At 39.7% G+C, this 14,988-nt stretch overlaps 1 long non-coding RNA gene across 1 annotated transcript in view; it reads left to right on the plus strand.

Moving 5' to 3' along the window:
• The first annotated feature begins 504 nt into the window (after positions 1 to 504).
• Positions 505 to 14,988, plus strand: part of LOC144339046 (uncharacterized) — a 106,042-nt gene continuing 91,558 nt past the window's right edge. Inside the window, exon 1 of the long non-coding RNA XR_013413627.1 lies at positions 505 to 667. This is a non-coding gene — a long non-coding RNA (uncharacterized LOC144339046). The remainder of the gene's footprint in view (positions 668 to 14,988) is intronic.

The following is a 14,988-nucleotide window of genomic DNA, read 5'->3' on the forward strand; positions in this document are numbered from 1 at the left end:
CCCAGACAAGCAGCAGTAGTGGGACCCATACCCCTCCTATGCTCTGAACCTGGTGGGGTTTCCTCCCATGGCCTACTAAAAGCAGCAAGCTGAAACACTCAGCCAAGACTCAAGCAGTCTGTCCTCAGATCATGAAAGTGTCCCAGACCACAAAACTCCCTGCCTGGGATGAAAATCACAGCTCCCAGGCCATACCCCTCCCAGCTGTGTCCCAGGAAGTGGAGGCATACAACTTTCACACCCATGGCTTGAGCCCATGCCACAGTCACCTCTCAGTTCTGGCCATGTGGGCTCCTCCTCCACTTGAGACTAGATTACAAATCTCTGTCCTTGAGATTCTCCAAACTAGTGACTGCTGCCCGTGCTGACTGGCATTTTCTGTGCAGCCCACTATGAGTTAGGATCAGGAAGAGCCTTCTTTTATGGGTGCCAGGGTCTGGAAGCATGCATAAAGCACTTCCTGCTGCCACTCCTTCTCACAGTCTCCCCGCTACTTCCCAAATCAGATCTAGCATTTGGAAGGGTCAAGTAGTTCCTGTGTGGCCTGGGTTGCTCAGTTCCCCAGTGAGAATATGTATTGCAGAGACCTCATCTCAAACACTGGGGACCCAGCCACTATTTTCCACTGGACCCACAGTACGGGACATTGCCTACCGTATTTTTAAAGGTAACTGAAGTTAATTTCATTTTTATGTGGAACTTCCGTGTTCCTTCTTGGATAAAATTTTACAGTGTGAATCTCTATACGCTATTTTGTTATTTCTGAGTGGATGAAGTATATAAACAAAATCTTTAGTCTGCCATCTTGAAGGAAAAAGAAACTTAAACTAAACGAATTATGACACTTGTATTTAATAAGAGAAGAGGCAAAAATCTTTGTCAATAATGGAAAAGTCTGACACGTTTTGCTGATATACTGTGGAACAAGTACTGTGCAAAAGAGATAGTGTAAATTCTCAAAGCGTGGTTCATGGATCACCCACATCAGAACTACCTGGGAAAGTTAAGTAGAATTCAGATTCTGCCTCCTTCTTTAATTCTAATAAGTAAGAATCTCTAGAGATGGGCCCCAGGGAGTAAATGTTCAATGCTCCCCAAATGTAATTTTAATGAATTTTAGGTTTGAGAATGACTGAACAAGTGTGTTATTTTATCTAAAATAATTTATTTGCTAAGTTTATGTTTTTCATTATTCTTTACTGACTCAAACTTCAATTATATTCAGAAGAAAATGTATTATAAGCAGTCAATGGAATATTATAAATAAAATAAGAGGTACATTTCAAATGTTTGAGAATACATGTATGTTGCTTATTTTTCCCTCTGGGCACTTTAAAAAATGCAAGTGTTAAGAAATGGACATCTTTTTAGTGTCTGGAGCGTGTATTTATTGATGCAATTTTATGTTAAAGCAGTGATTTAGTTTTCCAAGAGTACCAACAAAATCAGTAATGAGAAGTGTATCATTAATGTTAAAAGGCACCATAGGCACTGCCAATGGGCAATGCTGGTGAGTTCTGCTTTAAATGCTAAGATTTGTCAAGAGTATAAAAAATGTCCTTTCCTGTGTGTTTGCCAGGTTGTGGAACAACTGGTGAAATTAGGCAATCTGGAACTGGAGTCGTGTGAGCTAGGGTAAATGTCTCCTATGACCACTTCCCATTTTTTTCTCAGTTCCTCTCTCTCTCATTTGCCCTTTTTTACCACTGCTCTTCACTTCTGCTGATGAAGTTTGGACTGTATCATATCTATTCTAGATTATTTCCAAAACTTCCAAAGTGGCTTCCTGGTCTTCATTCTCTTTCTTCTACCTAAAACCAGATCTGTTTCATTTTTTAGCTTAAAATCTTTCAATGAATGGGCACTCATTAGCTGTGGGAGGTCAAGTCCAAAATCCTCACCATTCCAGTGAAAATTCTCTGACTCCTGCCAACCTTTCACCTCCTTTACTTCACTCACATGCAATTTGCAGCTTGCAGCCATGTCACATCACATTGATTGCAATTCATTGAAGCATTCCTGAACATTTTTCTCCCTATTTCTTCCTCATAGGTCAAAAGATATGGAATGCAACAAACCAAATCTCATGAAAGTGTACACTGCTGACCAAGGCTTTCAAAGGACAAGAAAACTTTTCCTTTCAATATCAGCCTATGAGCTCCCAAATTACATAACTGCACCTGGGAGAGCATACACATCATCTTGTTCTCAAGTCTTTTCACCTTAACCTGTGGAAAGTTGTCCTGGGAAGTCCCTCTGATCTTTTTATGAACTGGTGGCATCTTATGACAGTCCTTTTAGGACTGGGGAGTTTTCCTGAACACCTTGGCATTGAAATCCCTTCCCTATGTCCAGCCTTACCTGATCAGTTCATTATCCACAGCACATTATCTTACATCCTATCTATCATATCAGCTGGGGGAAAGGCGAAGCACCCGAGGCAAAGGGAAAGGGCCATCAAATGGTGTCTTATACAGATAAGAAAACAGGAAAAAGGGCTCTAATGTTGCTTACTCTTGCAGCAGTTATTACTCCAGGCTCTAGTTTTGCCTAAGTTGGGGGTCTAACATACTTATAGTTTTCAATTAGAATATAGGGGAACTTTAATATTCCCTCTCCTGCTTGCTAAAGATTTACCTAGGGTTAAATATTAATGGGATGAAAAGTTAATAATTCTCCTCAATTCCTAACATTTTTTCCTTTTCTCCAAAAAAGATAAATAAATAAAAATCCCCAGCCGTCTGCAGATGCTTGCTCCCCAAGAAGATTCTTGGATTCTTTAGGTCAAATGTTCTTTCTGTCTTTCAAATAAAAATTACTTTATTAGATTGCGTGATTTAAAAATTGTATGGTAAGCTGTTAGGGGCTGCATGTGTTTATAAGACAGACAGAGACACGCCAAGAGCAGAACATGATTTGAAAGTGATCATAAAACAATTTCATTAAGAATTGTTTGTTCTTCTTTCCTTCCTTCTTTCTTCCCTTCCTCCCTCCCTCCATTTCCTTTTTCTCTCTATTCTCTTTTTTCATTTCCCCCCTTTCTTTCTCCTGCACCCTTTTCCTTTTCTTTTCCTCCCTCTCACTCTTTTTTCTTTTGTTGTTGCCTTTGCTTTCATCTATGTATTGAACAATATATCAAGCTGAACATTAGAGATAAAAAATATGAAAAAAAATATTACTGCTTTTAGGAACTACACAAGCTAGTGTTAGGAGAAACATGTAAGTACACAGTTAACCATGAGATTTGGGCTTAAACTGATTTTTTGAAAGGAAGGAAGGCTTTTCTATCTCCTGTTTCTTGTATTTATTCTTTCATGATGGCGGGATAGTCTGAGAACTGTAAGGCACTCTCTTAAATAGCATGTGGACTGAGTTTGAGAATGCTGATAAAACAGGATAAGGGATTTGACATTCGCCCTGAAGTCAGTGAGAAGCCACTACTAAAAGATTTTAGCAAGATAATAGGATTATCACGTTATTAGAAAAAATATTTCAATAATAGTGAGAAGGGGAGAGATAGGTAGTGGGGTTCAGTCCGGGGACTTTAGAAGTAAGGAAATCTTTCAGGAAGGTATTGCCATCATCTAGACAATGAGAAAGTCCTGGACTAAATCACTGGAAGTTTGGCATCTAGAGAAGATACGAGGTTTTAACCTAAAGAAAAGACGTGGGTGATTGATGAAAACGGGGATGTTCTAGATGGCCCCTGGGTCTGAGAATTTGGTGCTGTTGACAGTGAGGGGAAGGCCAGGCACTGGGATGAAGGAAGGGTGAAGATGGGTTCAATTTTCAATATGTTGGATTTGAAGTCTCTTACTAGATATCCAGCATATATTTAGGAGGAAGTTGGGTTTGAAACTCGGAAGAGATTAGTATTTAAAATGTAGCTTTGGAAGTTGACAGTCTATAGATGGTGGTTGAGACCATGGCAGTGGGTATAATCACTTAAGAATGGAGTGAAGAGTGAAAAAAATTAGAGGAGAAACACCAGAATCCTGGGCAACGCTAATACTTAAGGGAATAAATTATGGTAACTAAGGAGACAGATTAAATAGCCTGTGAGGTAGAAAGACGGGCTAAGGCAAGTGATTTCATCAGAACAAGGGACGACAAATTTCAAGAAATAATAAATGAAACCCAACAATAAATATTGTAGAGAATCCAAGTAATAAAGGGACTGGAGGATAATAAATGAATTTAGCAACAAGTTGTTCACTGGGGACTCGATGTGACAGTAGAGCAGGGTGGGAAGTGGACGGCACATGGTGCAGTTGAGGAGAGGTGGGGAGCACGGGGAAGCTGTACGAGAGCTCATAAGGTGGGGGCTATGAGGGAGAACATTAGCAACACAAAGCTGATGGCAGAGAAGCTGTGAGTCAGGGGCCTCGATGTGTGTACTCTGCTTATTGGAGGTTGGGGTAAGGGCTGGCTCTTTGGTGGAGACCGAGGGGCCGGAACTGAAGAGGACAAAAATGTGTCAGTGTTTGCCACTGCAGGAGCACACAGAAGGGCTGTCCAACCTTGGCTAGCTCAGAGCCCACCTTAAGCTGCAGCCCAAGAGCAGGCTGAAGTGGCCTTGAGCACCTGGGATGGCTCTGTGAAAGCACACGGGGTCAGGAAACTGACCCTACATTCTCTTCTTTTGTAATTCAATCTCAATACTGTAGAAGGAGGAAAAGAAGGAAAAAGAGTACTTGTCCTCTATTTGTTCACCTCACTGCCCTGTTCACATCAAATTCCTCCAAAAAGAAAGTAAAAGAAAAAAAGCTTGTCTCTGCTTTGCCAATCCCACTCACAATACTTAAAGAGAAAGAAAGATGTGGGCTTATTTATAGAGGAGGATTCACAGTAGATTTTACTCTGGGAACATTTTTATTAGTTGTGTCACTGGGTTAAACGTTTTAGATTTTTTTCTTCTTTAAATTTCTTGTTCTATTATGGTTTAAGAAGGGTTTGAAAGGTTTTAGTGTGTATCCATGCCAAAAAGAAGAACGTCTGAAAAAAAAGAGGCAGGAGATTCTAGAGAGAAACAAGCTCTGAAGTGATGAGAGGTGTCAGACACAGAGTAGTGATGAAGATAGGAGGAGAGAGACCTTCCGCTGAACTGGGAGAGCAGAGAAGAGAATCCAGATCTGAAAAGCCAAGGATGTGACTTCCTGTTCATTGGCCTCTGATTTTTCCACATGGGAAAGACTCATCTTGGGCCTGGGGTATGTTCATGGCTGGGCTGCAGGTATGACTGGGCATAATGGGTGGATTGGAGAAACAGACCCCAGAGCAGCTGGTTATATGATCCAGCTTCCAGGAGAACTTTTTTGTCTGGTGAAATGATGGAGAAGGAAGTTTTAGTTGGGATAAGGGGAGAATAAACGTGGAGATGAAAAATAAATAAGATACATGCTTTTATAACCCGTCTGAAAGAAGGCCACAAACAAAAGCTGAAGGAGCTGTTGTGTGTGAAATATGGAGGCACCAGCTGGCTCCAGGCCACAGAGTTAGTTGAAACGCAGGCCTACTTGGCACCTAGAGGACCTCGGCACTTTGGTTCCTTGTACTTAAATGACAGAAGCCTTGGGACCAAAGAGATTCATGGAAAACATGGAGGAACTCAGAGGATGCCCAGTTGAAGATGCTTATTGGCCTCCACATGTCTCAGTGTCTCTCAGTTTGAAGTGGATAATCCATGCAGGTGTCCAGAAAATAATAGGACTGAGGTCCCAAAGGAGCAGATGAGGGCAAGGGCTATGTTAATTCACAGTATATTTTCTAAAAGAAAGAGGCCAGGTCTCTACATCTTGGGGAGAGGAGTAAAGGTTATTAGAGAAGGGTCAGAGTCCTGTCTTGGGACAATGAAAGATTATTATTATTATTAATTTGAGAGACAGGGCCATGCTTTGTTGTCCAGGTTGGAGTGCAGTAGCAAAATTATACCTCACTGTAACCTCAAATTACCGGGCTCAACTGATCCTCCCATCTCAGCTTCCCAAGTAGCAAGGACTATAGGCATGGGTCACCATACCTGGCTTTTTTTTTTTTTTTTTTGAATAGAGATGGTGTGTTGTTATATTGCCCAGGCTCGTCTCAAACTCCTGGCCTCAAGTGATCCTTCTGTCTCCCAAAGCAAATGGGAGATTACTGAAGAGTTTGGAGAGCCTCGCTGAGAATGGTGAAAATGAGCTTGCAGTGCTATCATTTATCAGTTTTTCCTCAGTGTTTAGCAGCTTGTACTTCAAAATGCAGAGAGCAAGCAGCTAAATTAATTCAGTGTTGAGGTCATTTCCAAAAGAAAGTTGAGGGACAAGTTCACAGTAAGAGAACCCTAAAGAATTCCCAGGCCGGGCGCAGTGTCTCACACCTGTAATCCCATTGCTTTGGGAGGCCAAGGCAGGCAGATCACAAGGTCAGGAGTTTGAGACCAGCCTGGCAAATATGGTGAAACCCCGTCTGTACTAAAAATACAAAAATTAGCCAGGTATGGTGGCATGTGCCTGTAGTCTCAGCTACTCGCGAGACTGAGGCAGGAGAATTGCTTGAACCCAGGAGGTGGAGGTTGCAATGAGCCAATGAGCCAAGATCACGCCACTGCACTCCAGGCTGGGTGACACAGTGAGACTCTGTCTTTAAAAAAAAAAAAAAAAGAATTCCCAGAAAGATCTGGTGCAGGGAGGGTAACTAGAAGTCCCATGCATTGAATGGGAGAACACGTGTGGTTTAAGAAGCAGAAAGCCCCTGTTTTTAAAGGTTATTATGGCTGGTGTGGCCTGGGGGAAATCTTTGTCACACTTCTAGTAAGGCAGCCGAAAATCGCATTAGCATTTTTGGCAACTGCATCACACTGTTGGCTTATATTGCGCTTACAGTCAAACAAAATCCCTAAATCTTTCACACTTGCTGTTCTTAAGCCACGTTCCCACTATCTTGGACTTGTGAAATTAATTACTGTTTGAGGTCTAAAAGTAGTGCTATTAAATTTTATCTTGCTAGATTTAGGCCATTGTGTCAGCTTTCAGAAAATATTTTGTATACTGATTCAGGCTCTCAACACACTTTTCCCCATAACCTTCGGTAATACAGATCCCAGAGACATTCTTTATCCACAATCAAAAGTGACAGATTCACTCTACTGTTCTGTTTTTCAGCCCACATCTTCATTTTGTTTAAGAGACTTTGTCCTGTTTCTTCCTAACGTCCTGATTTGCCAAAGTGCATTAGTTAGGATGGTTTTGCTTGCAAGCATGGAATGCTAAATCAACCTGGAGTAAACAGTAAGGACATTTATGAGTGCATAGAGGTAGGAAGGGCTCCAAGTATGATACAACCACAGCCATGACTCTGTTTTGCTGTTTGTAATTTGGCTTTACCTTCTCCCATGTGTTGTCCTCAGGTCAACTTCCTTTGTGGTTGTAAGATGGCTGCCAATAGCAGGGAGGATAACATGGTTTCTTGTTTTTGTCCAGAGGGAGGGTGAGAAGGAGAGAAAGTGTAAATGAAAGACTATTCTTTCAACCTTATTAGGACCACCCTCTAGAGTGGACCAACAATCCTGATTTGCTTAGGAGTGAGAGGTTTCTTGGGATGTGGGACATTCAGTGCTAAAACCAAGAAAGTCCTGGGCAAACCCAGATGGTTGGTCACCCAAGCACCTATGCCTGGACCAGTAATCATTACCAGGATAACACCTGAACTAATTGGCTTAAACCAAGATTCCTGGCAAACAGATGGGTACTTGTGATTGGTTTGGACACATGTTTCTGGTCTGTCTGTATCAGAGGCAACTGGGGGCAGATTCCTAGGCCACCAGATCTATGGATTCAGACTTTCTGGGCATGAAAATTGGAAGTCCATTGTTATCAAACAGTACAGATGGTAGTCCTACATACTTGTGCTTGGAGAAACACTGATTTAGACCTCAGCTCTGAAGCTGGGGTCAACACCCAAAATGTCATGACTAATACACAGTTGGGCAAGGCTAAGAAGGATATTAGATAATCACACACCTATACTCAGGTATTTTATTTCCCTGGTTTTCCAGTCAAGTCATCCTGCCTCTCAGAAGGGAAGGAAAGTGTTCTTAGAGAAACAGACCATTTTGCATCCTAGTAATGCCCAGTGGTACTTGACTCCTCTTACTAAGTACTCACAAACCATGTCTGAGGTTCACTCTTACTTTTTCCTCCTGGAATCAGCATCAAACTCACAAGCAGTAAGCTTGTAGAGGTCATGATGTTCTTTAAAACTTTTTTTTTTTTTGAAAGTCAGAGCAGTATTTCATTGTGTTCAGTCTTTGAAGAAGCAGTATAGATATCTGAGGTTAAGAAATTGAACTCTGGTCAGGCAAACTAAGTGATGAAGCTAAGCCCCTAATTTGCATATAGTAATTTTGCATATATTTGATAACTTCTTAAAATATATCATCTGCAAAATAGAATAATGATAGAACTTACCTCATTGGACGGTTGAGAGAATTAAATGAGATAATATTTAATAAAGCTTTTAGCACAGTGCTCATCTCATTAGATCATCAGTAAATTTTGATAATCAATATTCTACCTCTTCATTCATTCATTGTTTGAGATATTCTGAGTACTGAGTCCCAGAGCTAGGGAGAGTGCCTGGCACTAAAGAATGCAAACATAAGGAGTAGTCCCTGCTATGAGAAAGCTAACAGTATCGGCATTAAACTATAATGCCACTAATAGTAGATTTACATATAATATGCCAGGAGGAAGGAATGATTAATTTGGGGGATGATCTGGGTCCTGAAAAATAAGAAGTTTTCTAGATTTCCAGATAAATGTGGGAGAAGAGGGAGACAGAAGGACATTCTAGAGAAAGGGTGCAACATGAGCGTTAATAAAGGCATGGGGACACACAAGGGTAGGACCCCTTTGTGGATGTAAGTAGGTTTGATGGGTGGAATGCAGGGTTCAGGTCAGTAGCAGTGGTGGAAGACAGAGAAGTACTCAGGGGCTGACTCAGGGCTTTCTGGAAGAGTTTGGACTTTTATTCTAGAGATAGAATAGAGTTTTAAGCAGATAGATGCCTGGTCCCATTTTGTTTTGGAAAGACCAACCTAGGGATCATGAGGTGATGACTTGGAGGGTGGTGAGGCAATTAAATTTGTTAAGATCCTGAAGCAATTCACATGAGAGCTGATGAGGTCTTAAACCAAGAGAGGGATACAGGTTGTGCATCCCTAATCTGAAAACCCAAAATCTGAAATGCTCCAAAATTTGAAATGTTTTGAGTGCCAACCTGACACAAGTGAAACAGTTTACACTTGATCTCATGTAACAGATTGTGGTCACAATGCAGGTGCACAACGCACAGGGTCTCTCAATCCCTTTCAGCTGTGATATATCCTTTCCACCATGCCCTGAGTACCCCCTACCACATGTCCACAGAGGGTAATAAAATGTCACATGTGAAGGCCCAATATGCCAAAGGCAGTTTCTCCATAAAGCCCCACAATTAATAAAAATATTGTATGAAATTACTTTCAGGTTATGTGTATAAGGTGTATATAAGATGCAGGTGATTTCATGTTTAGACGTGGCTTCCATCCCCAAGATATCTCATCATGTATATGCAAACATTCCAAAATCTGAAAAAATCCCAAATTTGAAACACGTCTAGTCCCAAGCATTTGAATAAGGGATACTCAACCTGCATTAGAAATACAGCAGAAGGGATAGAGACAAGAGATGTAGAGTAGATACAAATGACAGGACTGGGTGACGGATTAAGTGTGGGGTGAGGAAAAAGGAAGATTTGGGGAGAATTCCCAGGTTTCTGTCCTGAGTGGATGGTGGTATAATTGTTCCAGATAAGGGACCTACAGTGGGTGGTGGTGAAGTCAGGCTTTGGACCTCCTGAATTTGAGTTTTCTGGAAGACATTCAGATAGAAATGCATAGTAAATCACTGGCTCCACAAATCTATACCTGAGGAGTGAGTGAGGCCAGAGCCTCCTGAAGAGATAGGCTGGGAAATCAGCAGGAAAAAGCTTTCCAGTATTAGGACTGGTGCATGACAAAAACTGCCTGAGATGATGCCTCAGGAGAGTGTGTAAACTAGAATGAGGAGTAGAAACCCCAGAAAAAAACAAAATTCCACAAAGCTCATTGACAGTGATTCAGTGGTGTTCCTCTGCATGTTTTCTCAGGGCTCAGGTCAGAAGAGTGAAACACATTTAAACTTTTCTTTTTTTACTCCCCCCTTTACAGTAGTGTTTACTAATTTTTCTAGTCCCTTCGCCATTCACTTTCAAGTAACTGAGTTTTTCTTTAAATTTGGTTTTTCAGAGGGTAAGTATATGACAATGTTCTAATTTTAAAATTATGTCTTGAGAAGCTTGTTTTCTAAGTAAGCTTTTCTAGTTGTTTTCTTATGTTCAGGCAATTAGAAAAGTTTAAAAAATAAATTAAAACGGATTAATTCTTCTGATAGATAAATGGGCGTGGGGAACATGGAGGAGAGACAGATCTGAGAAATGTTTGCAGAGGGGAGAAAAATCCTGCGCAGTCTATGTCCAAAGAGCATTTTTAAGAGAGGGAAATGGACGTGTTTACTGTGGTTGCTCTGGTATTTAAATGAACTGCAGCAAGATTCTTCCGTCTTTCCTCCCCAGCAGTTACAGAGGCAGCCTGGGAAAGATTAGAGACAAAAATCCCAGTTTCACATGTGAAGAAATCTAAAAGATTCCGATAAAATAGTCTGAAAGACCTCTGCCAACTACAAACTAGAATCCATGGGTCACTGGGGAAAATAATCCTGGAACGACACAGGAAGTAAAGAACTCCAGCCAATGTCGCCACCTAGTGGGAAACGACAGGATTTTAGGACTTGGAGATGGCTTAAAGTAATTATTAGGAGTTTTGTTCATTCTTTCAATAAACATTCTTTGGGAACATGCTATGTATCAGATACATTAATAAGTACCGGGAAATATTTAGTAATTGTTTGTAGTTGGGTCTATGAACTCAGAACTCCATTTCATTTGGTGGCAAAAACTCAATCTCAGTCACTTTAGTACCCCTTTTCCCCCTGACCTGGGTAGGTCTGAGTTATAGGGTTTAGTTGTGGCGAGGAATCTGCAGAAGAACGGGTTCATCTAGCCCTCTGCATTATTGTCTTCAGCTGAGATGTTTTTGCTTCTTTGAACATTGGCCCCCACAGGTCACTGCTGAATCAGCTCTTGTTTTTAAGCAAAGGGTTCTTTTGAGTCTGCCTCTCTCTTAGATATTTCCAATACCTTCTCAAACATTCTGTTTTTGTATGGCTGACTACTGCCCCATCTGCTTAGACACATTGAACATCCATTTTTATGTTTCAGTGTTGATGCTTCCCTTAGCTTCATCTCAGAACTGGGTCACAGTTCTCTTTGACCTCGAATTCTCGAGATCTGTTTTGGGCTTCTTTTGCCCCATTTTCTACAGGTACAAAAGAGCTTATGTTCCGATAGCCCCATGTAGCTAGATTACAGGCTGTATGCCAGATAGCAAAGGTAGATGAGGCCAATAAGGTAAGCTGAGGACAGCTGAAGATGTTGTAGGTTATGCTAAAGTGTTTTGTACGTATTCATTGCAATTAGAAGGTAATTGCAATGGTTCAGGTAAGGGATAAAATGATATTGATTTGAGTATCAGAGAAGAATTATAAATTTAAAAGACAAATGGGTGGTAGAACTATCTATACTTAGAAACCCCAACCTCCCCAGCTCAAATAGCACCTCTGTGTAAATTTGTCATAAGCAGTTCCTACAGGAGAGGCAATCTATGGGTATATAGCTTGGGGAGTAGAGTGTGGTGTGGATTTTATCCCACCCTCTGGCTGAGTGCCTTGGTGCCATGAACAATCTGCCCAACCAAATGGGGTGACCCTAAATGTAGAAATGGAGAGTGGGAGGAATGATTAAGTCAGTGTCCTTAAAAGTATGTCTGGAAATAGATTTCTATTCACCAGCTTCTTTCTCTTAGGTATTTTAGAGAATGACTATGTAGGGTGAAAAGACACAGTCTGATGGGCCATGTGAGTTTCTTACTTCATTTTTTAACCTCATTAGAATTATGATACCGTCAGCAAAGATAAAAGGCTTAAGAAAGTACCTATCCCAGATAATTCTCAAGAAAAAATCTTTAAATTTCTAAAAAGGTTTTATTGGGAAAGTCTAAAAAATTGTCACAGCAAAGAAGAAACTAAAAAGACATGACTGGTAAATGTAACGTGATATACTGCATGGGACCCACGTACAGGGAAAGGACGGTAAGTAAAAATGAAGAACTCTGAAAAAACAATGAACTCTTAGTTAATAATAATGTGTCAATATTGGTTCATCAACGGTAACAAGTGTACCATACTAATGTAAACTGTTAATAGAGGAAACTGGGTAGTGCGGATATGAAAACTATCTGTACGATTATCTCAGTTCTTCTGTAAATATAAAACCTCGAAAGAATTGTCTATCGTAAAAAAAGAAATAGAGGGAAGACAAATAAATATGGAAAAAAGAAAAAATTTCCTTGGTTTAGAATAACCAGATTGTACCTTGAGCATTAAACAGATGAATTCACTCTGATAGGCATTATGGGGGCATATTAGTCATACAGCCTCACTGAGGAGATGTGCCATACACATGTGCATGAATGGATCATAAACGAGTAGTGTGCGTTCAATACCAAGTAAGTGCAGCACAGCAGAGAATCTTGGAATTTACAAGACCAGGAAATATCGTTAGTGGAAAGAAGAAGGGTTGGTTACTGGAAGGGGAAGAGATCAGCAATGTTCTGAGTTTTGCAAATATTTTCTCACATTCTGTGACTTGCTTTTCCATATTTTGCACAATTACCTTCTCTTTTAAACCTATGAAAAGGCGGCTGGGCGCGGTGGCTCCTGTCTGTAATCCCAGCACTTTGGAAGTCCAGGGCCGGCGGATCACTTGAGGCCAGGCGTTGGAAGCTAGCCTGGCCAACATAGCAAAAAACTCTATCTCTACTGAAAATACAATAAATTAGGTGGGCATGGTGGCCACGCCTGTAATCCCAGCTACTTGGGCGGCTGAGGCAGGAGAGTCGCTTGAACCCGGGAGGCGGAGGTTGCAGTGAGCTGAGATCCGGCCATTGCACTCCAGCCTAGGCAACGTAGCGAGACTCCGTCTGAAACAACAACAACAAAAAACCTATGAAAAGACTTTATTCCCAAAATTTTAAAACTTCATCGTTTTTTCTCTTTAAAAAAACGTGTACTCATTTGTGTGTGTGTTCAGTTCTATAACATTATAATACATGTGTAGATTCAGGTAGCCTCAGGTATCCCCCATCAGAGTCAAGATACAGAGCACTTTCATCACCACTAGGATTCCTAGTATTGCCCTTTTGTAACCACCTACATTTGACTCCCCCGTCTGATACCTAACACATGAAAACCACTTAAAATTTGTCATTTAAAAATGGCATACAGATAGAATTACATAATATGTAATCTTTTGAGATGAACTCAGCATAATTATCTAAACATTATCTAACTATCTACAGTTCTTTCCCTTTTATTGCTGAGTAGTATTCTGTGATACATGTACCACAGTTCCTTTAACCATTCACCCATTGAAGGACACCGCGGTTGCTTCCAGTTTTTGGCTATTAGGAATATAGCTGCTGTGAACATTCATACAAATATTGTACAGGTTTTTGTATGAACATAAGTTTTTATTTCTCTGGAATAAATGCCCTAGAGTGCAATTTCTGTAATTATATGTTTAGTTTTATAAGAGACAGCCAAATTGCCTTTCAGAATGGTTGCGCCATTTTATATTCCCACCTGCAATGCAGGAGTGATACAGTTTCTTTGGAGTCTTGCTGCATTTAGTGTTGTCACTATGTTATATTTTAATCACTCTGATAGGCCCACAGTGGTATTGCACTGTGGTTTGTGATTTTAATGTTTAGTTTCCAATGGCTAATGATGTTGAACATCTTTTCATGTTTGTATTTGTCATCTATATGTTGTCTTTAGTAAATGTCTGATCACGTCATTTGTTCATTTCTAATTGGATTAGTGGTTTACCATTGAGTTTTTATATATATAATTTATAAATATTTATACATATAATAAATATAAATATGTATAAAATATATAAATATAAATGAAAAATATATATTGTATGTAAGAAATATATATTTTATATAATATATAATAAATATATATATTTATTTGAGAGACTAGCCCTTTGCAGGCTATATGATTTGCAAATACTTTTTTCTTATATTTTTCTTGCCTTTTTCTTACATTGTAGCTTGTCTTTTCATTCTCTTCACATAGTCTTTTCCAGAGCAAAAATTTTTAATTTTCTTGAAGTCCAAATTGTGGATTTTTCCTTTTGGGATTTATTCCTTTGTTGTCAAATTTAAGAACTTTTTGCTAGCGCTAGATCCCCAAGATTTTCTTCTGTTTATTTTGTAAAACATAGTTTCTATTATATTAACATATGTAATATATTTTTAAATTACAGTTTTATGTTTTACATTTAAATCAATGCTCCATTGTGAGTTAGTTTTTATATGAACTGTGAGGCTGAGTTTGAGATTGACTTTTTCCCCTATGGATGTTCAATTGCTCCAATACCATTTGGTGAAAAGGATATGCTTTCAAAATTTAATTGCTTCTGCACCTTTGTCAAAAATCAGTTCGTTAATCATATATGTATGGGTACGTTTCTGGATTCTCATGTAGCATTTTTTGATCTATGTGTCTTTCTCTCCACCAATATTGCATTGTCTTGAGTACTATAGTTATATGGTATGCCTTAATATTTGATAGAATGATTCCTCTTATTTTATTCTTTGTCAAGATTGTGTTATCAATTCTAAGATTGTGCCTTTTTGTATAAATTTTAAAATAAACTTTTGTAAATCTTTTATAAACTTTTAGTGTAGAGAGAGAATGGTCCTACCTGGACTACCTTCTGTAAATGTGCTAGGATTTTGATAGGAAT

Source organism: Macaca mulatta, chromosome 2 (assembly GCF_049350105.2).
Source record: "Macaca mulatta isolate MMU2019108-1 chromosome 2, T2T-MMU8v2.0, whole genome shotgun sequence".
Classification (NCBI taxonomy): Eukaryota; Metazoa; Chordata; class Mammalia; order Primates; family Cercopithecidae; genus Macaca; species Macaca mulatta.